This window comes from Notolepis coatsorum (assembly GCF_963971535.1).
Source record: "Notolepis coatsorum genome assembly, contig: SUPER_15_unloc_1, whole genome shotgun sequence".
Classification (NCBI taxonomy): domain Eukaryota; kingdom Metazoa; phylum Chordata; class Actinopteri; order Aulopiformes; family Paralepididae; genus Notolepis; species Notolepis coatsorum.
In genome coordinates this window covers 3,131,997-3,156,823 of record NW_028174866.1, presented here as the reverse complement: position 1 = coordinate 3,156,823, position 24,827 = coordinate 3,131,997, and the positions used below count along the sequence as shown (strand labels likewise).

The 24,827-nt window shown below is 43.4% G+C and overlaps 1 protein-coding gene across 2 annotated transcripts in view; it reads left to right on the top strand.

Annotated features, from left to right (window-relative positions):
• The first annotated feature begins 2,122 nt into the window (after positions 1-2,122).
• Positions 2,123-24,827, top strand: part of LOC311242255 (liprin-beta-1-like) — a 117,351-nt gene continuing 94,646 nt past the window's right edge. For both annotated transcript variants that reach the window (XM_084338454.1, XM_084338453.1), the window contains exon 1: positions 2,123-2,252. The gene's annotated coding sequence lies outside the window, so the exon portion shown is untranslated. The remainder of the gene's footprint in view (positions 2,253-24,827) is intronic.

The following is a 24,827-nucleotide window of genomic DNA, read 5'->3' as shown; positions in this document are numbered from 1 at the left end:
CTTGTTTAAAGAAGACGTGTCCGGCCCATGGGGACATTAACGTGTGTTGTCGGGCCTTAAAAAATAAATTTGATTTGATTTGATTTGATTTATCCACAGTCACGACTCACGAGGGACAGTAAGTGAAGTGGCTGTGGACGTTAAGCGGTACTGCAAGTAAACTCACTCCCCAGAGGCATCCAGACCCAATAGCAAGAAGTGAATTCACCTCTTGGTCTAGTGGTCTGGTCTGTGATGCCGCCCGCGACGCTTGAAGCCTTTTTACAACGCATCCGCGTTTGCATTCCGCGTTTCCGGCGCTCTGATTGGCCAGGTCATGTGACATGAGCGCCAATCGTGGGACGGCAAGTTTCTACACTGGTTAAGCTTAGGCACTCTTCGAAGTTGGTTAAGGTTAGAGTTTGTCTTAGAGCATGGCGATAGAACGCCAGGTAGTTTGCAGGCTGTTCGACGCGGAAATGGGCAAACGCGCTATTGGGCGCACATGTCACATGACCTGGCCAATCAGAGCGCCGGAAACGCGGATGCAAGCGCGGATGCGTTGTAAAAAGGCTACGCGCGCCCGCGAAGCGGGAGACCAGGGTTCAACTCCCACTCAGGGCGATCCCTTAACAGGGGTCGAATAGAAAAACACAATGCAGAGTAAGATCACACCGGCTACACCTATAGTTCACTAGGGAACAGTGACATGTTTCACTTAATTTGACAACTTAATGACCCTTGAAAATAACTGTATTATTTAAATAATAATTTAAGTAAATTAAGAAAGAAATTATGTAGAATTGTGAATGGAATACATACAGTATAAATGATGGGGCAACCCCCCTTAAGTATCCCCTTAAAAACCCTTAATTTACCCTGACATTTCTTATTACTGATTAATTCAGGAATAAATGTCGGTGTTGTAAGTACCCCTTGGTTTCTATTAAGGGGTGTGTGCATTATATTAAAGATAGTTCATGCATCTAAACCATTTTTTAGGGATGGTTGTTCCCTAGTGTTTGTGTGGATTATGTCCATGCCGGTGTAGTATTAACCCTTTCACTGCCGCACTACCAAAACGGTTAACCCTTTCACTGCGTCAACACACAGAAGGTTAACCCGGCGACCGTTGGACCTATCTCAAACCCTGCCCTCTTTTCTTGATCCTCCAATCACAACTGTCGCTTACCTCGGACAAACTTTGTAAGCGACAGTTGTGATTGGAGGATCAAGAAAAGAGGGCAGGGTTTGAGATAGGTCTCAGTGAAAGGGTTAAAGCAGTTGATTTCACGACCACAGGAGGGAGCAAAAGGCAGCTTTAATATTCCTACTTTGTTCCCAACTTTCTCTTGTTGTCTGCCACTAGGCTGCTGAAACCCCTTTGTTGCTGAATATAACATATTCTGTATGGTAGGTGATCTATTCTGTTGTTTTAACTTCATATTAGGAAGTACCCCTATACAGTAGGCTGTATTTTGGAATGTATAATTACCTTTACCAACAATGTCGATGGGGGAAATAAAATAGAATTCATAGCAAAGAGACTATGCTAGAGACCAGTTACAAAGACCGTTTAATATCATATTGCTACAACAACAAAAAAACCTCAATGACTATGCAACACTAGCCCATCCATCTACACTCATTGCACACACTGTCCACACATTCACTTTAAACACGTTTAACACCACACCATATGTGTATCTATCTATTACAAACGGATCTGCACTACATCCATACCTCTTTTTTGCATTCTGAATTAAAAAAAAGTTAGCATTTTGTACCTCAAAGTAAGTAAGTACTTAATTGTGTACTTTAGTTATATTGTATATTTTCTTGTATATGTTTTGGACTTGTTCTTTTTACCCTTTTTAGTACTGTATGAAGCACATTCTCAGGGGGCTCATACAGAACCAAGCGTTTCACTGTAATGTACCTTAGTTATAATAATGAGACAAATAAAACAAAACATGAAACTTCAATTTTGCAAAGTTCTGTGAAATTCAGCCGGCGAGCTCCGTGGTCTGTGATTGGCTGTGGGGCAGCGCACGCGCAGTAAACCGTCCCTCACAACAGAACACACGCCCCTCTGTGTCGCGTCACGTCGGGAGCAACGGGCGCTGCTTCGGGAGTCAGCGGGAGTCAACGGGAGCGCTGCTGCTGCTCACGGCGAGGAAACAAACACCGAGCGGGGAAGAGTGACGTTTTTGGGAATAAGCTGCTTAAAAAACACCGCGACTCCACTTTGTGCAGCTCTTCGCTACAACAGGGTGAGTGTTCCCGGGACTCTGACATTATTATGGGATGTGTTCCGTGAGGAGCCGTTTAATATCAGTGAAACTAACGGACCTGGAACTAGTGGAGGCGGTGGAGCCTAAATACACTAGTTTGAGTTCCGTTTTAAATCAGATCCTGTGGCCAGCCGCCGGTCATCTGGTCAACCCTGACTTTATTAATGTCTGACAACACTGGACACATCTGGTCAACCCTGACTTTATTAATGTCTGACACCACTGGAATCACCTGGTCAACCCTAACTTTATTAATGTCTGATACCACTGGACACCTGGTCAACCCTGACTTTATTAATGTCTGACACCACTGGACACACGGTCAACCCTGACTTTATTAATGTCTGACACCACTGGAATCACCTGGTCAACCCTAACTTTATTAATGTCTGACACCACTGGTCATCTGGTCAACCCTGACTTTATTAATGTCTGACACCACTGGTCATCTGGTCAACCCTGACTTTATTAATGTCTGACACCACTGGTCATCTGGTCAACCCTGACTTTATTAATGTCTGACACCACTGGAATCACCTGGTCAACCCTAACTTTATTAATGTCTGACACCACTGGACACACGGTCAACCCTGACTTTATTAATGTCTGACACCACTGGAATCACCTGGTCAACCCTGACTTTATTAATGTCTGACACCACTGGACACACGGTCAACCCTAACTTTATTAATGTCTGACACCACTGGTCACATGGTCAACCCTAACTTTATTAATGTCTGACACCACTGGACACACGGTCAACCCTAACTTTATTAATGTCTGACACCACTGGACACACGGTCAACCCTGACTTTATTAATGTCTGACACCACTGGACACATCTGGTCAACCCTGACTTTATTAATGTCTGACACCACTGGACACCTGGTCAACCCTGACTTTATTAATGTCTGACACCACTGGACACATCTGGTCAACCCTGACTTTATTAATGTCTGACACCACTGGACACATCTGGTCAACCCTGACTTTATTAATGTCTGACACCACTGGACACATCTGGTCAACCCTGACTTTATTAATGTCTGACACCACTGGACACCTGGTCAACCCTGACTTTATTAATGTCTGACACACCTGGACACACGGTAGCAGCACTTGAGACTTTGTTGTTCCACTCGGCTGTCAACACTGTTTGTGACGCACACCTCCTCTCATCCTGGACTCATGTGCCTCTAATGCATGTTTTGAATACAATTTTACATCATCATTTCATTTATTGGATCAGGCGGACATTCGGAAAAACCAAGTCAGCACATCATAGACTTTGTTCCAACTGTGAAATGGTTAAGTTTTTTAGGGCTTTTAAACTTTTCATTGTCTCTGCTTCTGGCTTTGTTTGGGTTAAGTCGTCCAGCAGGAAAGACCCCCCCCCCCCCTCTGCAGGCATGGTCAGGCCCACTGGAAACATACTGGGAACAAAATCACAATTTACTAATCTAGCCCTCGATTTCCATTTTCAGCGGTGAGCTGTCCATCAGTTTAACAGTTTACACCTAAAGCACTGATTGGACCTTAAAGACAACAGCCCTGTTGTTTATTCCCTCTACATCTCTCTCACCCCCCTGTCTGTCACTACAATAGACCCCCCCCCCCCCACTATCACATACCCCCCCCCCCCTCCAGTGACTTCTATACTATATCTTTTATGGTGGTGAACGTTTTTGTTTGTTTGTTTGTTTACTGGAGGTGAACAGGTGGCATGTTTTCTATTGGCAGGAATATGTGGATTGATATGGTTAAATAAAGAAAAGCACTGATGTGAGTAAATAACCCCATGCTGCTAATAGTATGTGGGTGTGATGTTCTCTTATGTTATATGTTCTTTAAATCTCTGTATTCGTTTTGTTTTGTAGTTATGTGGTTTTCTCTGTTTTGCTCTGGTTGTCTTATCATCAGCTGTGAACCATGGACACGGAAAAAGATAAAATTATTGATCACAAAAAAGAAAACAAACAAGACGAGGGTAAGCCACGTCTAAATGATCTGTGCCGCGCTCTCGGACCAACTATGGTGAACAAACACGGGTCTCTAGGACAACACTGCCGGGCAATACTGCTGATCTCACGGGGGCCTCTGCCTCTGATTTAATATCTATAAAATCCACAAAAGACATAATATTTTATTTCCTCAGCCAGCAAACTTGATTTCTCAGTTAGTCATCGTTCAGACAACCGAGGAGGCAAAGTCCACTGATAGGCTGCTTGTTTCAGTTTGAGTTGGCAGCAGCGGCCGACTTCACGAACGGAACATATTCCACTGAGCTATATTATCAGACAGACCTGGAACATTTACTGGATCCACTGTCCTACTCTCAGGGAGACTGGATCCACTCTCGTACTCTCAGGGATACTGGATCCACTCTCGTACTCTCAGGGAGACTGGATCCACTCTCGTACTCTCAGGGAGACTGGATCCACTCTCGTACTCTCAGGGAGACTGGATCCACTCTCGTACTCTCAGGGATACTGGATCCACTCTCGTACTCTCGGGGAGACTGGATCCACTGTCGTACTCTCATGGATACTGGATCCACTCTCATACTCTCAGGGAGACTGGATCCACTGTCGTACTCTCATGGAGACTGGATCCACTGTCGTACTCTCAGGGATACTGGATCCACTCTCATACTCTCAGGGAGACTGGATCCACTGTCGTACTCTCATGGAGACTGGATCCACTCTCGTACTCTCAGGGAGACTGGATCCACTCTCGTACTCTCAGGGAGACTGGATCCACTGTCGTACTCTCAGGGAGACTGGATCCACTCTCGTACTCTCAGGGATACTGGATCCACTCTCGTACTCTCAGGGAGACTGGATCCACTCTCGTACTCTCATGGATACTGGATCCACTCTCGTACTCTCAGGGATACTGGATCCACTCTCGTACTCTCGGGGATACTGGATCCACTCTTGTACTCTCAGGGAGACTGGATCCACTGTCGTACTCTCAGGGATACTGGATCCACTCTCGTACTCTCAGGGATACTGGATCCACTGTCGTACTCTCAGGGAGACTGGATCCACTGTCGTACTCTCACAGAGACTGGATCCACTCTCGTACTCTCAGGGAGACTGGATCCACTCTCGTACTCTCAGGGAGACTGGATCCACTGTCGTACTCTCAGGGAGACTGGATCCACTGTCGTACTCTCAGGGAGACTGGATCCACTCTCGTACTCTCAGGGAGACTGGATCCACTCTCGTACTCTCAGGGAGACTGGATCCACTCCTGTGGTCATGGTTCTGTCGAGGAGGCGGTGAGCTGAGCTCCTGGGTGTTGGATGAGGCTGCTGCTCACAGAGACGTCCCCTGTCTAGACATGATCACTTTGACTTTGTTTGACCTCGACTCGATTCACTCGCGTTACAGTTTTAAATTTTTTATATTTAGCTAAATAACTTCCAGACGAAGAATTCCTCACTCCACGTGTTTGTTTCATCATCATCATTAGTGCAGCAGGGCCTGTTTGGGACGGGCAGATTGCTCGGCGCCCTGGTGTTGCGGCCGGCTCGTCCAATCGACTTCCTCGGCAATAATACCCGAGCCAAGTGTGACGTCGTTTGGATGAACTGTTCTCAAGAAAGTCGAAGGGACACACAGAAGTACAGAGACGGGCCGAGATGCCTTCCGTTTTGGTTGGATGTTTACAAAATAAATGAGAGTTGCCTTTTTCTTTTCTCATGCCAGAGTGTTTGGGAAAGAAGCGACGTGTGTGACTGAAAGGAAGACGTTTCTCAAGCATGTCAGGAAACGCTTCCTGTCAAAACAAAGCGAAGGTCGTCTCCAGTGTGTGTGGGGGGGTGTGTGGGGGTGTGTGGGGTGGATCGCATCTGTTTGCAGCTCAAATCACTTCAGTAATAGTGAAGGCCGCTCAAGACGCCGTTCTAAAGGATACTTCGGAATGTTATTATACTCATTTACTGATGTAAGAGTAACTGCAGTTTTATAGCAGCAGCTCGAGTCAAGAACAGCCGCCTGAGTGGGTCGAGAGACGTCAGCGCTTCAGAAGAGAGTCTCTCGCCCGTAATAACACTAACCAGCTAAAGGCCTTCACATGGTCTGCCAGGCCGTGTTGGCTGGCAGTGACGTTACTCAGTCCTTCCAGGCTCTCTTTCACCATGACGTCCCCCCCCCCCCCCCCCCCCCCCTCCAGTGTGATTCTGGCTGTGGTTTTAACTCGGGCCACGTGGAGAAACGGTTAGTACCTTGGGATCTGTATCCCTCCACCACCATGTGACTCTCTCAGTATGGGACAAAGAGTTGTTTGTGTGTGTGTGTGTGTGTGTGTGTGTGTGTGTGAGGGGGGCCTGTGTGTGTGTGTGTGTGTGTGTGTGTGTGTGTGAGGGGGGCCTGTGTGTGTGTGTGTGTGTGTGTGTGTGTGTGTGTGTGAGGGGGGCCAGCAGCGCTACTACGGCTCCACGTCTCTGCTGAGCAGTGAGCACACGGCAACCTGGCCTGGCCAAGACAACAGGTCCACTGGCCTGACGCCATCTTTTCAAAAAGAGGAGTGTAAACAATAGTGTGTGTGTGTGTGTGTGTGTGTGTGTGTGTGTGCACGTCCAAGTTGGATGCCAGCTAGAACCGATTGCCAAAGTGTCACATTAACCCCCCCCCCCCACCCCACCCCTCAAAACATGTGCATTCAGATGATTTGATCTGCATTCCTCTCTATAGATTGTTTCTCTATTTCTTCATCCTTTTACCATCATTGTAACTGCAGGTCGTCTGGCTGGTGTCGAGCTGTTTTAAACACGGACAGTCAGTCACAGCACCCTTCTGGTAAACATCATGGGAGCGTTGCTGTCCTAAATATATATATATATATATATATATATATATATATTGCTCTGTCTCTACTGTATTTTCTGAACACCAGTGGGAATGAAGTCCGATAATTGAATGAAAGACGAGCGTGTGTGTGAGGCCGTTCAACATCTGTACCACAGCTGGAAACGGGCTATTTGAGGAACACATTGCACATGAGGCACCCACCAGTGTGTGTGTGTGTGTGTGTGTGTGTGTGTGTGTGTGTGTGTGTGTGTGTGTGTGTGTGTGTGTGTGTGTGTGTGTGTGTGTGTGTGTGTGTGTGTGTGTGTGTGTGTGTGTGTGTGTGTGTGTGTGTGTGTGTGTGTGTGTGTGTGTGTGTGTGTGTGTGTGTGTGTGTGTGTGTGTGTGTGTGTGTGTGTGACTACTCCTGGGGTCAGTCTACGCCAAGGCTATTTTCTTTTCGAATGAGACGTTCCCCCTCCCCCTCCGTATCGCTACATCTGGTCAGTATCAAACAGAAATAACTCTAACCCGTCCACTGGAGAGGCAAACCAAAATGTTCTCTTTTCTATACAATGAGGCGCTGGTGGAAAGAAATATTGATGTGGGTATTTTTATTTCCTGCATGCTGGAAGTATTTATATAGGCTAATATTCTATAGTGATTTACTGAGGCGCCATGTTTTGATAAGAAGGAACCGTCTTTCTAATAGGAATGATTCCCTCTTGTCTGTCGTAAGATACTGTAGAATCTCATTCAACAGACGAGCGGTGGAGAAGAGACGGGACTCGAGGTGGGATTGGAAGTCTAATGTTTTGGGGGAGAGGGTTCCAGAGCCCGGGAGCTGCCCTGGAGAAGAGATCTTGACTTGGGGGTGGAGAGAAGGCAGGCGGAGACGGATCTGAGGGGCAGAGAGGGTTGGCAGGGGGAGAGGAGGTCAGTGAGATATGGGGGGGGAACAGTTGGTGAAGGGCTTTGTAGGTGAAGACCAGGGTGTTGTAGTTGATCCGGTGGGAGACAGGAAGCCAGTGGAGGTCTTTTAGGACCGAGATGATGTGGTCTGACCAGGACTGGTGCCAGTTAGATGTTGGGCGGATGTGTCCTGGACCAATTGGAGTCCATTGATCTCCTATAGCACTGATGCCGTAGAGGAGTGAGGGAGCTGCAGTAGTCATCAAGACGGGAGGGGATGGAAGCGTGGATCAGTGTTTCATTGGCTTGAGGGAGAGGGTGGCATCAAGGATTACACCAAGGTTGCGTGCCTGGCAGGAAGGTGAGTGCCATCAGCGGTGAGTGTGGGGTTGTTGATGATGCTGCTGAAGGTGGGCTCTGAGCCAATGAAGAGGGGTTCAGGTTTGTCACCGTTTGATTTTGAGGAAATGTTGTTGCGTTCAGGCTTTTATAGCAGACGGGAGTGAGAGAGAGAGAGGGGGTGGGTTGTGGGGGGACTTGGTGCTGAGGTATATCTTTGAGTGTCATCGGCATAGCAGTGGAAGTCCAGGTTGAAATGGCAAAGAATCTGACCCGAGAGGCAGGATGTTGTAGATGATGAAAAGAAGTGGACCGACTAACGAGAACTTTGGGGAACCCCTTACGGAGGATGAGACGGAGGAGTGGTAGTGAAGTGAAGAAGAGCGGTAGGACCGGAGCCAGCTGAGTGAGGTGGCTTCAGTACCGTGATGCTGTGGCTCACGGTGTCCACGGACCACTCGGGTCAAGGAGGATGAGGACGTTCGTCAGGGTCTCCTCTGTCAGCAGAGGTGAGGGGGTCACTGAGTACTTTGAAGAGTGCAGTTTCTGTGCTGTGGAGTGGGTGAACACTAGACTGGATGGGTTCAAAGAGGCTATTGGAGTGCAGGTGCAGTTTGGTGTTGTGTGCGTCTTCTAGAGCCATATGAAATCCGTTTTATTTTTTTCCAAATTCCATTTTATTCTTTTCCAAATTCCGTTTTTTCAGTTTTAATATTTCAGAATTCTGTATTTTGCTTTGTACGTTCATTTTACCATCAGAAATAGTGTCTAATAAGTGGGAATGAATAAATGTCCACAATTTAATAAGATATAACAGTCCATTTAATAGGGCTGTCTTAAATACTTCGAAGCTTCGAAGCTTCGTTCGATGGGCATGGGATTCGAATATGAAAATAAAATTTGATTATTAAAAAAATAAAAAAATATAAAAATATAAATGATATATATATTTTTTTTTGCAAAATCAACTCTGCCTCTCTTTGTTAACTACAACAAGCAATGCTGTTTGTTATTCAAGATGAGGTCGGACTCGGCACTGACAGATTTGTGTTCATTGTGCTGCTTTTATAAAGCCTCAAATGACTGCTTACAATATTTCATGAAAGCAAAGTGTTTTGTTTGTCTAAGATTTAAAAAGGTTTAAACTTTACAGCACTGACAAAGTTGAACAAAGTGCTGTACAAGTCCCACAACATACATTTTTTTTCTTCTTTTTTACAGTTGATTCCATTTTTATTGCTCAATTCCGCGATTCTGTCCGCTATTCCGTGATCGCGGATTTCATATGGCTCTAGCGTCTTCTTTTCAGCCACACACACTGCTCATGTACCTAAATGCACAGTAGAGTGTTATTGGCAGTTGAAAGACTTCATGTATCATGAAGATAATGGAGGCCTTGCACAGAATGCTTGTGTAGTTCTTTCTTCCAATATGGCTGCCTGTAACCAGTGGTAACCACTTTTCAAAAGAAAATGCCAAATTTCTGTGCAGTCGTAGAGTGGGTAAAACAATGGAAACGCACTATTACTGTTCTACTGTGAATTGTTTACAATACCAGTAATATAAGACCCCACAGTGGTATGTTTTTGTTGATACATTTCTCATATCAACACAGCAACCATTCCACTGCCATGTACAAAATACTGGTTGCTATGTTACAGGCAGCCATGCTGGGAGAAGGAGAACTACACCTGGCTCGCTGATAACAAACTATCATTACACCTGGGTAAAACAGAGTCCATTCTCTTCGGTTCAAATAACAAACTCAGCAAGACCGACGGCTTCTCAGTTACAGTGGGTGACAATATTGTCACAAGGACAGATAAAATTACCTACCTGGGTTCCATCCTAGAGGCAAATCTTTCCTCTGACAAAATGGCATCCAAGGTAATAAAAAAAAGTCAACCAACAAACTAGATTCTTGTACCGGATCTCCTCTCTGGTGAACAAGAATACCCTGAAGACTCTGGCAGGAGCACTCATTCAAGGGTACTACGACTATGCTTGCACCTCATGGTACCAAAGCACCTCAAAGGCGCTAAAAACAAGATTACAAACATCTCAAAACAAACTGGTCAGACTACTACTTGACCTTACTCCTAGAACCCACCTCACCCCTGCCCACTTTGACAACCTAGGATGGCTTAGGCCCTGTTTAGACGGAAACACTAGCAGGTGAATCCGCAATTTTTTTCCGGATGTGCCTTTCGTTTATACGGAAACGGCGTTTTTACGGGGTGAAACCGCAAAAAAGTGAGACTACCTTCCAGGGTGGAATTCCTAGAAACGATAAACATTTGCGCTATCATCTAAACTGTCAAACCGCATAAAACGATGACGAAAGGGTTGTCAAGGCTCTCGTCGCGCGTACTGCTTACATCACAGGCATGCGCCAGTAGCCTAGAAGCGTAAACAAAGCATGTTTGACTCTATCCATGGCGATCACCTGAATGCTACATTGGCAGTACTTTTAAATACACAAGAATCTGTCCCGCGGCGTGACTGGACCCACTGTCTGTGAGTGACTCTGCTTTGGTCCAATCACATTCCCCACCCACAGTCTGCGAATCAGAGGCAGAGTAGGGCGGGTCTTCACAGCACGTCATGTGACATATGCGCCAATCGCGTGACAGCGGGGCTCAGTCGTCTCGAGTCGTTACAGCCTCGTCTGCACGGAGAATTCCATCCCAAAACACTAGTCTAAACGCAAAATTAAAAATGAGACCGCAAGACGACTTTTGCGGTTTCTGTTCAGACTCTCTCCGTCTAAACGTAGCCTTAGAGTAGATGACAGAGTACAGCAACTTGCAATGGGCCTGGTCTACAAGATACGATACGACTAAGGTACCCATGTACATGTCAAAATACTTCCCAAAGGTCAGTGAATACCACGACCACAACACCAGAGGAAGCTCAACAAATCATGTTAAACCCAGATTCGGCTCAAACAAGGGACTAAACACGTTTCGCAATTATGCCACATCAATGTGGAACGCCCTACCCAAAGCTGTAAAGGAATGTGAATCCCTACCCATATTCAAAACCGCTCTAAAAGAGCACCTACGGGAGGCTGCAATTCGAAACTGGCCCCTGTAAATGTCCAAACCCCCCCACCCCCACCCCTTCCTAATAGACAGTCTCCTCCCCACCACACCACATGTATATATTCTCTCCCCGCCGTATGTATATTTCTCTCCCACTCACCCACCCCCTCCTAATGTACAGTCCAGGGTTTCCGTTAGAAACAATTGTTGCCGGTCTCCGTGACCTGCAAGATTTCAATCTACCGGACAAATGAGATTAATTCCGGTCATAGTTTATTGAGCTTTAAAACAATTGATAGGCAGGCTATATAAAGAATGTCATCCTCAAGGCATGTAGATTTATAATATTATTACTTAAAACTAGGCTACTTTTGCATATACAGTCATTAATATATTCTAAATAAAATAAGTCCCTCGATTAGAGCTGCCGCGGTATTGATATTTTCCTTACCGCACGAATTTGCGCAATATTTCCTACCGCCGCGGTAATTACCGCACAGTGCGCACAAAAAAAAAAAAAGGTTTGAATGCATTTTTTTTTTTTTTTAGTAGTCTACTCTTATAGCCTGCCTCTAGTCTAATGGCGCTTTTCCACTGCATATTACCTACTCGACTCGACCCGCTTTAGGCACCTGGTACTTCGTTCCTTTTCCACTGCAGCCAGGTACTACTCCGTTTGGGGAATGGGGATGCAGGCGGGGCCGCCGCCGCTCGCTTGTGTACACTGAAAGCTCCGTGGGCATAGATGTCCGAGGGCTTGCAGCAAGCCAGAGTTTAACACAGTTTCAATCAATCAATCAATAACAACATTAACCAGACTCTTGTTGCGTCTATTCTGCCAAAGCTAACGTTACCTCTCATTGTGTATTCTACCAAGCAAACCCGGGTTTAACGTTGTTACCTCTCGTGTATATCGGCTGACTGTAGTATTAGGCTAGTCACAACAACAAACTTAACACATCAGCTATCTTGTTGTGACACTAAACTCTCCGCTCGGTGGTAAATTGGGTTGATGTCGGTTTTGTTTCATCAATAAATAAGGCAGAATACACAGTGAATCCATTCTTTTTTGTTTATTGCACTTGGTTCTGTCGCAAACAAATCCTGAATGAAATGCATCCTTAGCGAGGCAGTAAAGATGGCGGCGCGGCGTTCTGTTTTCGTTCAGAGGCTACAAAGTGTGACGCGTCGAGTAGGGGGTATCTGCAGAGCCGCAGAGCCAGGCTGGACCAATAGGGTCGCTTGGAACCGAGTAGGGTATATCTGCAGAGCCGCAAGCCAACTTTATTATTATGATAAAAAACAACGGTGACGCGGTATTCAGCCTAACTCTGCGGTGAGCGTGATGCAACAGCGATACCGCGGTAATGCGGTTATCGCGGCAGCTCTACCCTCGATACTCCGTGCTGCTGCTGACTTGAAATAAAATAGACCGCGTATGTGGGCAGTCGGTCCGACACTAAACAGCAGTCTGTTATAATCACATTTTTATGAGCTAACGAATTCCGTTATATTGGACATTTGTATTAATTATATCAAGCGAAGAACTGAGAAAGCAGAGAGACGGCAACATTATCGTGGTTTGCGTGACGACTCTCTCCACCTCGCAACGACTTATTTGCAAAGAGTATGGCGCTGCAGAGCAGCTGATTCAGCTGTTATTGGCTCTTTTCTGGGAACCGCACAGCAGCGCCCCCCACCCAACATTGGCTGAAAATGGCTGAATTGGAGTACTGCTGGAATACTGCATTGTGCTGTTGTTGCTCTGGCTCTGCAGCTTCACAAAAGTTCGCACACCCAGCACTAAGCTCTCGCTGACAACGTCGTTGTCATTATTAGAAGCAACGAGGAAACAAATGTAATGATCGTTTCGTTCATCGCATAGGCTATTTAATTTTAGCCTATTTTAATACAATTCAAATAATCAAATTGTGCTTAGACTCAGGGAATTATTTTCACCGGACATTAAGACCGGAGAGATTAAATATGTCGGACTTCAACAGATTTTGCCGGTCAAATACCGGTAATTACCGGCTAACGGAAACGCTGGTACAGTCCCCTCCCCATCATATGTATATACTCTGTCAGGATCTATGGGTAACAGTACTGTATATTTGCATATCGTATATGTCACAAATGTATCGGTACTAAATACCTGTATGTCATGTATGTCCCTATGCCATAAATGTCATGTATGTTGTGTATGTCATAAATGTCACTATGAATTGAAAATGGGGGACCCTGATGTAAACAAGACGAAAGTCTTTTTTTTTTTTTTTATATATTTTTTTTATTATTGCAAAACAAAAAATTATTAAAAGTCAGTACTCAACACACAATGCATAATGAAACTTTCAGTAAAGGTGGTTAAAATATATGCAAGTACAGAAACAGGATAAAACAAAAATAGTCTATAATAACATTTTAACCGTATACAGTGTATATCCAGCGAAATTACAATTATGTATTTTATTTTTTTATTCTTTTTTAAACAAACATATAAACAAACATGACAACACACGATAAGATATACAAGCATTAATTGTCAGGGCACATCCAATGAGATCACCTTTTGGTTAGTTGTTTTATATAAGATATACCCATAATACCTGTTATCTAAAAAAAAAACCCTACACACATATGCTCAGCTCGAACCCCCCCCTCCCGGACCCCACCTTGAGAAGTACCTCCACTATCCCTCGCACCTAACCAGACACTACCATTATAAGCTAGCTTTTATTCTCTCCACCACTTCTAACCACATTGACATTTTGGATTCATTGAGACCCAGAATTCTTGCTGTAGATATTTCATGGTAAATTACATCGAGATATGTAAGAAACCAAACTTTACGGCAAATTTTTTCCGGTTGAAACCAGCGTGATGCGATCAGCTTTTTGGCTACTGTGATACCCGATAAAACCAATCTCTTTAGCTGTGGATTCACTGCAAACTCAAAAACATCATTCAACAGCAATACCGAGGGGTGTACAGGTATATTCCAAGATACGAGTTTTGATATTTGTTGGGTCACATCTTTCCAGAATGCCTTAACTGGTGAGCAGTCCCAATACATGTGCACAAATGTCCCCTCGTCCCCATCTGTACATTGTAGTGTTGTCACGATACTGGAATTTCGACTTCGATACGATACCTTGAAAAGTATCGATACTTCGATACCATTTCGATACCAAAAAAAAAATATATATATATATATATTTTTTTTTTTTTTTTTTTTTTAAACAAATTTAGCTTTTGTTGCTGGTTGATTCTCCTCAGCTTCGAGTCTGGTACTATAAGAGAAGATAAATATAACACTTTTAAAACCCTTTGTTTATCGTTAGATCACACATTTAAAAATAACTGTTCATCTCACTTCAATCATTTTTATTGCAAATGCAGAACATGGTATTTTCTCAAGCAGACAGATGTAAACACTGTAATCTGTGTTGCATGTACCTCACAAACTGAACAGTTAGTAACAGTTTTTATTTAAAGATAACGAGAGCAAGCGAGAGAGAGAGAGAGGTATCGGTAGATAGAGAGAGAGAGAGAGAGAGAGAGGTAGCGGTAGATAGAGAGAGAGAGAGCGAGAGAGAGAGAGAGAGAGAGGTAGCGGTAGATAGAGAGAGAGAGAGAGAGAGAGAGAGAGAGAGAGAGAGAGAGAGAGAGCGAGAGAGAGGTAGCGGTAGAGAGAGAGAGAGCGAGAGAGAGGTAGCAGTAGATGGAGAGAGACAGAGAGAGACAGAGAGGCTATGCTCGGAGCATTTTAGTAATGTTACATTTTCAACAAGATTGCTGCTATTTAAACACTTGGTGGAAACGGGGTAACGTTAACCTTATGTCGACTGTAGTATTGTATGACCTCGACTTAACGTTACTCCGTTTCCAATGCAGTATTTATAACTGTGGCCAGCTAAGCTAAGGGAGCTAACTTTAGCTGGTAGCTGTAACGTTACAACGAAGCAGCTGTTGATATTATGCGCCATCAGTAGACAACGTATCATGTATTAAACTAGAGTTAATGGTTTAATGCTTCAGTCACAGTGACGTTGAAAGAGCAGCTGTCACGAACCTCTTTCATTTCTTTATGGAGATCGGCGCTGGCACTGCTATAACCGCTTGCAAATAGCATTGGGGCATTTGTAGCTTGTCCTTCGTTGTTTACTTGAAACCCGAAGTACCTCCAAACAGCACTTCTGCTGCTTTCTTTATCCACAAGCACAAGTTGCGGAGGCTCTGCATTTACCATCTTCAGCTAAAATGTTTGTTTACTAACTGAAGAAGACGGCTCTCTGTGACTTTGTGAGGGGGAGGGCTGGACTCGGAGGAGCCGGGGAGCAAGCACGCTGAGCGCTCTGAACAGCGCGTCAACAACTTGCGGTAGAACACTCGCCAGCTGGTGGTACCGATACTGCAGAAAGTATCGGTACTTCGGGAAATGAGTATCGAAGCCTTTTTAAATATTCAGTATCGATATGTATCGATACTTCGATATTTTTGACAACACTAGTACATTGGGTGCATTTGGAATCTTGTTTGAGCCCCATTCGGCACAGTCTTATAGGAGTCAAGTATGTCCTGTGAATATAGTTAAGATTGATTTGTTGATGATCCGGGTTCCTTGATGTAAGTCGGACATTTGCCCAGGCTCCTTGCCAATCAAAGTCATTTTCCAGGTCTGGTATATCCCTCCTCCAGACAGAGTCAAGTTGGAGGGTTTCATACGAGGACGTTAGTAATTGATGATAAAATTCTGAAACAAAACCTCTCGATGTCTCTCTTGAGTAGAAGAATTTGTGGTATCTGTGGTGTTCAATTGGTCTGTCTAATGGAACACCGTGAGACTTCAAACATAGCTCTAACTGTTTGTGAAAAAGCCATGTGGACTTGGTGAGATTAAATTTTTTGCGTATTTCTTTATCACTACAAAAACCCTGTTTGTTAAAAACATCCCCTAATGAGTGTATGCCTTGCTCTTCCCATATAGGGAATCTTATAGGTCGTTTTCCAATTAAGAGAGCATTGTTATTGAATAAGGGAGTATGATTGTGCCATTCTTGTGGGTTAGGATTTTTTTTTTGTGATTCACGCCATATCCGGATCGCATGAGTAATTATGGGGCCAAATTTTCGTTCACAGTGCTTGATTGGTAGTTTAGTGTATGCTATGTCCTTCAGTCTATGTGGGGCTACTATGTTTTCTTCTATTTTTCTCCAAGATGCTAATGCTTGGGAGTCAAACCATGTTGTCAATGGACTTAATGAGTACGCCTTAAAATATAGGAAAAAATCTGGAAATGCCATGCCACCATCTGCTTTATTTCTCTGTGCGGTGGATCTTTTTATACGTGGTGGTTTGTTATTCCAAATAAATTTGTATGTGGAGGAGTGTAATCTTTTCCAGTAACCCTCTGGAGGGGGTAACGGTAGCATTGAACAGAAGAAGTTGATTTTAGGTAGTACATCCATCTTAACTATTGATATCCGTGCTTGTACTGTGTTCTTAAGTTTTGCCCATCTATCAAGGTCGTCTTTGATTTTGTTTTGGATTTTTGTGTAGTTGTGCTTCACCGTTTGTCTTATGGTAGGGAATATTTCCACTCCCAAGCATCTGAAATGTTTTACCATCGGTATCTGTCCTGGGAGGGTTGTATCTTTTTTTGCAGGGGTGTTAAGTGGAAGGAAAGCCGACTTCGGCCAATTTATCTTAAATCCCGATAAATCACCAAAGTCCTCAATCAACTTGAGCAGATGAGGCAATGTGGTGTTGGGGTTTTTCATGAACAATATTACATCGTCCGCATATAAACAAATTTTTTGTTGTGTGCCCTTGATTACGATAGGTTCTATGGATTGGGATTGTCTTATATATTGTGCTAAAGGCTCTAATGATAGATTGAACAGTCCGGGACTAAGAGGACAACCCTGTCTGGCAGAGCGTGATACCTGAAATATTTCAGAGATGATTGTGCCTGTTGTAATCATGGCCGATGGGTTTTTGTATAATACTTTAATCATATCGATGAATCCTTTTCCTAACCCCATCCTTTCTAGCACTGCCCACAGATACGACCATTCCAGCCTGTCAAAGGCCTTCATAGCATCCAGGGACAGCATCGCCTTAGGTATGGTGTCCTCCTTGTCGGCATCAAGTACGTGCAGTATACGTCTTATGTTCTCAGTGATCAGGCGGCCTCCTATGAAGCCAGTTTGGTCCGGGTGAACTAAAGACGTCATATGCTTTTGTAATCTGATGGCTAATACCTTAGAGTACAGTTTGATATCTGTTCCGAGGAGGCTTACAGGTCTATAACTACCGCACTCGTTGGGGTCTTTGTCTTTTTTAAGGAGGACTGTTATGAGTGCAATATTGTCAATTTTATGGAAGTTCCCCTCCTTGACTGAGTATAAGATCATATTTAGTAATAAGGGGCCAATTATGTCCCAACAAGAAAGGTACATTTCTGATGGGAAACCGTCTCTTCCTGGAGCCTTACCACTTTTCATTGCGGTTATGGCCTTCTTGAGTTCCTCTAGTGTGATCGGTATTTCTAACTGTTTAGCGTCATCCTCTGAAAGTTTAGGGAGAATAATTTGATTAAGAAATGTGTCCATTTTGTTTTGATCGAAGGTCATTTCTGATTTATATAAATCGGAGTAGAATACTTTGAATGTATCGTTTATTTTTACAGGATCTGTTACAAGTACTTGTTGTGCTCTAATGGTAGTTATATCTGCAAATGTTGCATTAATTCTTAATCGCATGGCTAATAGGTGACTGGGTTTGGAACCATGGGAGTACTGCTGTTGTCTTGTGCTGCGTATTTGTATTTCCGATTGTTGTCTGTATATGTCATTGATCTCTATTTTTAGTACGTTAACTTGATTTTCTAGTCGAGTTGAGTTGTTGTATTTCAGAGAATTAAATAACGTTGAGTAAAGCGTTTCCAGCTCATCCAGTTTTGTGTTTTGATTCTTGCGCATTTTGGAGGAAAAGCTATCCGTGAAGTCTTTGATCATTCCCTTTACCGACATCCATATTATTCTGGGGTCTTGCACCGAGTTTGCATTCTCCCGTTGGAATACTATAAGAGCTTCTTTGAGTTGTGTAATGAATTCCTTGTTGTTAAGCAGCAACGAGTTAAATCGCCATCTTGGGGCTCGGGAAGATAGTATACCAAATGTACCTTTAAGGAGTAAATAACAGTGATCTGATAGTGCGTTGGGTATCATTTCCACTTCATAATTATCAAATAGTCTCTGTGATGCAAAGACATAATCTATTCTGGATAGTGTCTTATGTCTCGCAGATCGACAAGAGTACTTTCGGGTCGTGGGATTAAGTAACCGCCATAAGTCCTTTACACCTGTAATCTTTGACCAATCCTTTAATGCCTTCGATGAATTCTTTTGTTCGCTGGAAAAGGCGAGGTAAGATTTGTCTATCCTTGGGTTCCAGATGGCATTAAAATCCGCTCCTATTATAAATGAGTAATCGGGAATGTCTAACATTGCATTGGTTAGTGTAGTGAAGAAATCTTCTTCGTACAAATTTGGGGCGTATACCGCTATCAACGCTATTTTCCTGTTCTTATGTTCAATCTTAGCTATAGTTATCCGACCTTCTACATCAGACCATACTCCCTTTAGTACAATATTCAACTTACGTTTAACGACTATTGCTACACCCCGAGTTCTCGTACCAATAGAGGAGTGACTGATATTATGGTATATGTTGTCCGCTAATTTACCTATGTCTTTCCCTAGAATGTGTGTTTCGCTTAGCAGAGCAATGTCCACATGTTCTTTTTTCATCAGTGTGAGCACGCTTTTGCGTTTGAGTTGGTTATTTATTCCCCCGGTGTTCCATATCATTATATTCAAACTAGCCATAGTCTATACATGTTGCATTGTAATTTTTGGTAATGCTTCTAGAGTGCGAGGCAATAATAGATATACATCCCACTAGTGAGGTCCCGTTGAGAGCCGAGCTTAAAAACATACATATATACAAATAAAAATCCCCTACCCTTCCCTCCCACCGAGAGTCGTACAGGATTGTGTTCCATGAACACAACCTTTGCGTATGACTCTCTCCCTTGCACCACCGGATATCCCAGAATGATCCAATTATCCTTAACATTCCCATGTATACCATAGGATCTAACACTCTAAATTCTACCATAAGTAGAATGTCGACTGTGGCTTGGCCACTTACCCGTAAAAAATAAATAAATAAAAATTTAAATGAGATAAACTAAAAATAAAGACCAAAAATAAGCTTCAATTGTCATGCCTTAATCACTTACATTTTATATGAACTTGTAATTTATAGTAACCCATGAATAATATGAAGGTATTGAACTGAAGAGAGAGCCTCAATAAATCAGAGAGAGCGGATGAAAAAAAAAAAAAAAAAAAAAAAACACAAGTAAAAGGAAGAGAACATTAACTTAGATCTTAAAAGAGCATTGCTATGCTTAAACATCTAAAGTATTAATTGGAGAAGTAGTGAAATTATTTCCCATTAATAAAAAACAATTTTTAAATACGTATACGCAGCATTTCCCCCGACCGGGGTGGGCGATGATCGTTGTGTAGAGTGATCTTTCAGCCGGCCGGCTATGATGGCTCTGTGGTTCTGCATCTAGATAGCTGTTGATTATTCCCCCGAGGGGCTTCTGGTAGAATGAATGACCACGTATTGCTGATATTCCAGAATGCTCCATATATCAAAGAATGCTTCGATGTTCTAGATTATTCCAATATGTCATTTTTACATTGTCTGAATGTTCCAGTATGTTCTGGAGTGTTCCAATCTTAAATCCAATATGTCCGCAATAATATACACGTCGGGGAAAGCATTCAAAAACTCTGAGCACGTAGGTCTCTCTGTCCCAAATCCTCGGTTATTAAAGGTTGTACTATATGGTGACCTTGCATAACTGAGATTTAAAAGGCCATTTATACACTATTCTGCTCCTGTTCAGACAGGAATTTGGCTGCATCTTCAGGCGAGTTGAGGAGAACCTTTGCTCCTTGTTTGTCGACGACGCGAAGTATTGCAGGGTATATTAGTAGGGGTCTGTATTTCCCCAGGTATAGTTGAGACATCACCGTCTTGAACTTGGCACGCAGTTCCACTACCTCATGACAATAATCTTCAAAGCAGTGTATTGGTACCTCCATGTGTTTCAGATTGCCTTTCATCCTGCGAGTTTCACGCATAATCATTTCTTTTATTCTGACTTGGCGCAGTATAACTAATATCACTCTGGGCTTAGCGTTATTGCCAATGGAGCGGGGACCCAATCTGAAGCACTCATCCACCTCCGGTATTTTAGGAAGGATTCCTGTTCCCAAGATTTTCTGTAATTCTGTGGCAAACTCTTCAGGGTTTTCACATCTCACTGATTCGTCCAGACCGACAATACGAATATTCAGCCTGCGTTTTTGATATTCCATCTCGAATATTTTGGCTTTCTGTTCTTTATTGATTCGCGTGAGCTCCAACGTTATTTCGCTGAGCTCCGTCTTGATTTCATTGTAGTTCCCCTTCATCTCAGCAGTTAGGTTAACTGTGTTAGCCTCTACTTCCTTGTAGATGCGAGTGAAATTGATTTCGTGGGCTTCCACTACTTTCTCCAGAGCCTCGGTGCGTTTATTCTGTGCGTCGGCGTCCGCTCTCAGCGCATCAATTTTGCCTTCAATAGATTCTTTAATAGCATCTACTTTTTGAGTTATTATCTTCTCCGACAGTTGTGATTGGTGGATCATTTCCTTCATTATTGTCTTCCCCATTTCCTCCATTTTCCGGATGATATGTTCGGTATCTGCGGAGGTGTTTGATGGGGATGAACTTGAAGCGGCCTCTGTCAAGTCAATATTTTCTGCTGTCCGCTGTACGAATCCTGGGTCCCGCGGCGGGACCTCTTCGACTGGTTTTGGGTCTTTCTTTGGGTCTTTCTTTGGTGACATCTCGATTCTTTTGGTCAATATAGTTAGTTGATAGTCTCAGTTGATATATGCGTCAAGTTTTAAACGCATTAATGGTATATAAATATGTTTTTAAAACGAGAAAAAAAAATAACGGGTGAGCAGCTGTGTCACATGCGACCTACTCCATTCTAAAGCTAAACCGGAAGGGCGAAATTACAATTATATAAATGTTAGTATATAATATACCCCTAATACCTATTTTCTAAAACCCTACACACATATGCTCCAGCTCAAACCCCCCCCTCCCGGAACCCCTCTTGGATAGTACCTCCATTATCCCTCACTCCTAACCAGACACTACCATTATAAGCTAGCTTTTATTCTCTCCACCACTTCTAACCACATTGACATTTTGGATTCATTGAGCCCCAGAATTCTTGCTGTAGATATTTCTTGATATATCACATCGAGATATGTAAGAAACCACACTTTTCGGCACATTTTTTCCGGTTGAAACCAACGTGATGCGATCAGTTTTTTAGCTACTGTGATACCCGATAAAACCAATCTTTTTAGTTGTGGATTCACTGCAAACTCAAAAACATCATTCAATAGTAATACCGCAGGGTGTACAGGTATATTCCAAAATACGAGTATTGATAATTGTTGGGACACATCTTTCCAGAATGCCTTAACTGGTGGGCAGTCCCAATACATGTGCATAAATGTTCCTTCGTCCCCATTTGTACATTGGGAGCATTTGGAGTCTTGTATAAGCCCCATTTTGCACAGCCTTATAGGAGTCAAGTATGTCCTGTGAATATAGTTCAGATTGATTTGTTGATGATCCGGGTTCCTTGATGTAAGTCGGACATTTGCCCAGGCTCCTTGCCAATCAAAGTCATATTCCAGGTCTGGTATATCCCTCCTCCAGACAGTGTCTAGTTGAAGGGTTTCATACGAGGACGTTAGTAATTGATAATAAAAACCTGATACAAAACCTCCCAATGTATCTCTTTCATAGAAAAATTTGTGGTATCTGTGGTGTTCAATTGGTATGAGTAATGGAACACCGTGAGATCTCATACAAAGTCGTAACTGTATGTAAAAAAGCCATGTGGACTCGGTGAGGTTAAACTTGCATATATATACATATGCATATTTCTACATAACTACAGAGGCCCTTGTTATTAAAAATATCCCCTAATGAGTGTATGCCTTTCTCTTCCCATATAGGGAATCTTATAGGTCGTTTTCCCATTAAGAGTGCATTGTTATTGAATATGGGAGTGTGATTATGCCATTCTTGAGGGTTAGGATATTTCTTTTGTGTTTCCCGCCATGTTCTGATTGCATGGGTAATTATTGGGCCAAATTCTCGCTCACAATGCTTGATTGAAAGTTTAGTGTGTGCTATGTCTTTCAGTCTCTGTGGGGCTACTATGTTTTCTTCTAATTCTCTCCAAGATACCAAAGCCTGGGGGTCAAACCATATCTTCAATGGTCTTAATGTGAAGGCCTTAAAATATTGTAAAAAATCTGGGACTGCCATGCCACCGTCTGCTTTATTTCTCTGTGCGGTGGATCTTTTTATGCGAGGTGGTTTGTTATTCCAAATAAATTTGTATGTGGAGGTTTGTAATCTTTTCCAGTAGCCCTCTGGAGGAGGTAACGGAAGCATTGAGCTGAAGAAATTGATTCTTGGTAATACATCCATCTTAACTATTGATACCCTTGCCTGTACTGAGTTTTTAAGTTTTGCCCACCTGTCCAGGTCGTCTTTGATTTTGTTCTGTATTTTTGTGTAATTGTGCTTCACCGTTTGTCTTATGGTGGGAAATATTTCCACCCCCAAGCATCTGAAATGTTTGACCATGGGTATCGCACCTGGGAGGGTTGTGTCTTTTTTTGCACTGGTGTTAAGAGGAAGAAAAGCCGACTTAGGCCAATTTATTTTAAATCCCGATAAATCACCAAAGTTCTCTATCAACTTGAGTATATGCGGCAATGTGTTGTTGGGGTTTTGCATGAACAATATTACGTCGTCCGCATATAAACTAATTTTATGATGTGTGCCCTTGATTACTATTGGTTCTATGTGTTGGGATTGTCTTATAAATTGTGCTAAAGGTTCTAATGATAGATCGAATAGTCCGGGACTAAGAGGGCAACCCTGTCTGGCTGAGCGTGATACCGGAAAGATATCGGAGATGAATGTGCCTGTTGTAATCCTGGCCGATGGGTCTTTGTATAGTACTTTAATCATATCAATGAATCCTTTTCCTAACCCCATCCTTTCTAATACTGCCCATAGAAACGACCATTCCAACCTGTCAAATGCTTTCATAGCATCCAGGGATAGTATCGCCTTAGGTGTGGTGTCCTCTTTGTCTGCATCTAGTACGTGCAGTATTCGCCTTATGTTATCATTGATCAGGCGACCTTTTATGAAGTCTTTCTCTGGTCTGCATCCCCTTAACAATTGTGTGTATTGAGCCGTACTGTATTGTACGTCCCATTCTGCAATCTGTTAAATAAAGTTTTCATTCATTCATTCACACAAACACTCCATGCACGGCCTCTATTCTAAGCACTGCACACGATTACAGTAATAGACTGACTGCGTTTAAACCTTGTGGGCCGCCCTACAGTATTTCATTTGTTACGCCTGTTCAGTGTCTCTCTGGCCCTGGAGATTTACTGTGGTGGTGGCGTCCTGTAGAATACGATAAACAGTGAGGACTGTGTGCAGGCAACACAGACACCAGTGCTTCCAAAGTGAGGTCCAGGGGTCCCGATTGTTAAACAGAACGCACTGCTGATCTAAATGTCTGTCTATCTATCATCATCACAAACCACGCAGCTGAGGACCCCTGCATTATCGGTCAGTTCAGGAAATCTATTTATCGTTGTGCCTGTCACATATTGTGGTGGGTTTCCACGAAATAGATTCACTTTATGTGTACGGGGCAATAACTTTGATTGGCCAATCAATGAGTACTAAAATATTGATCTGTATTTGTCTAATAATCAACGATGTGTGGTTAGGATGAGTGATCGCCCTCTGCGGTAGGGTTTGGAGTGAGTGAGGGGAGGGGAGGGAGGGAGGGAGGTTGTGGGAGAGGAGAGGAGACACCAGTGTCAGGCACCAGTTGGTTGGAAGTCGGAGAGATCTACCTTCTCAGGAATGTCCACAGGAGTCGGTCACTACTAGAGCGCTGTAGGTAGGGCTGGGTCATATGGTCCACAATACAGTATATGATATCAAGGAGAGCAGACCTCGAGTGAAATGCAGACACTATTTCTTCACCCATTTCTTCAACTTTCCTCGAGTTGGTTCTACTGCAGTTGAATAACCGATCATAGTGTCTGTTGTCTTTACTAGAGGTCTGCTCTCTCTCTCCTCTCAGTGTCTGTTGTCTTTACTAGAGGTCTGCTCTCTCTCCTCTCAGTGTCTGTTGTCTTTATTAGAGGTCTGCTCTCTCTCTCTCTCCTCTCAGTGTCTGTTGTCTTTATTAGAGGTCT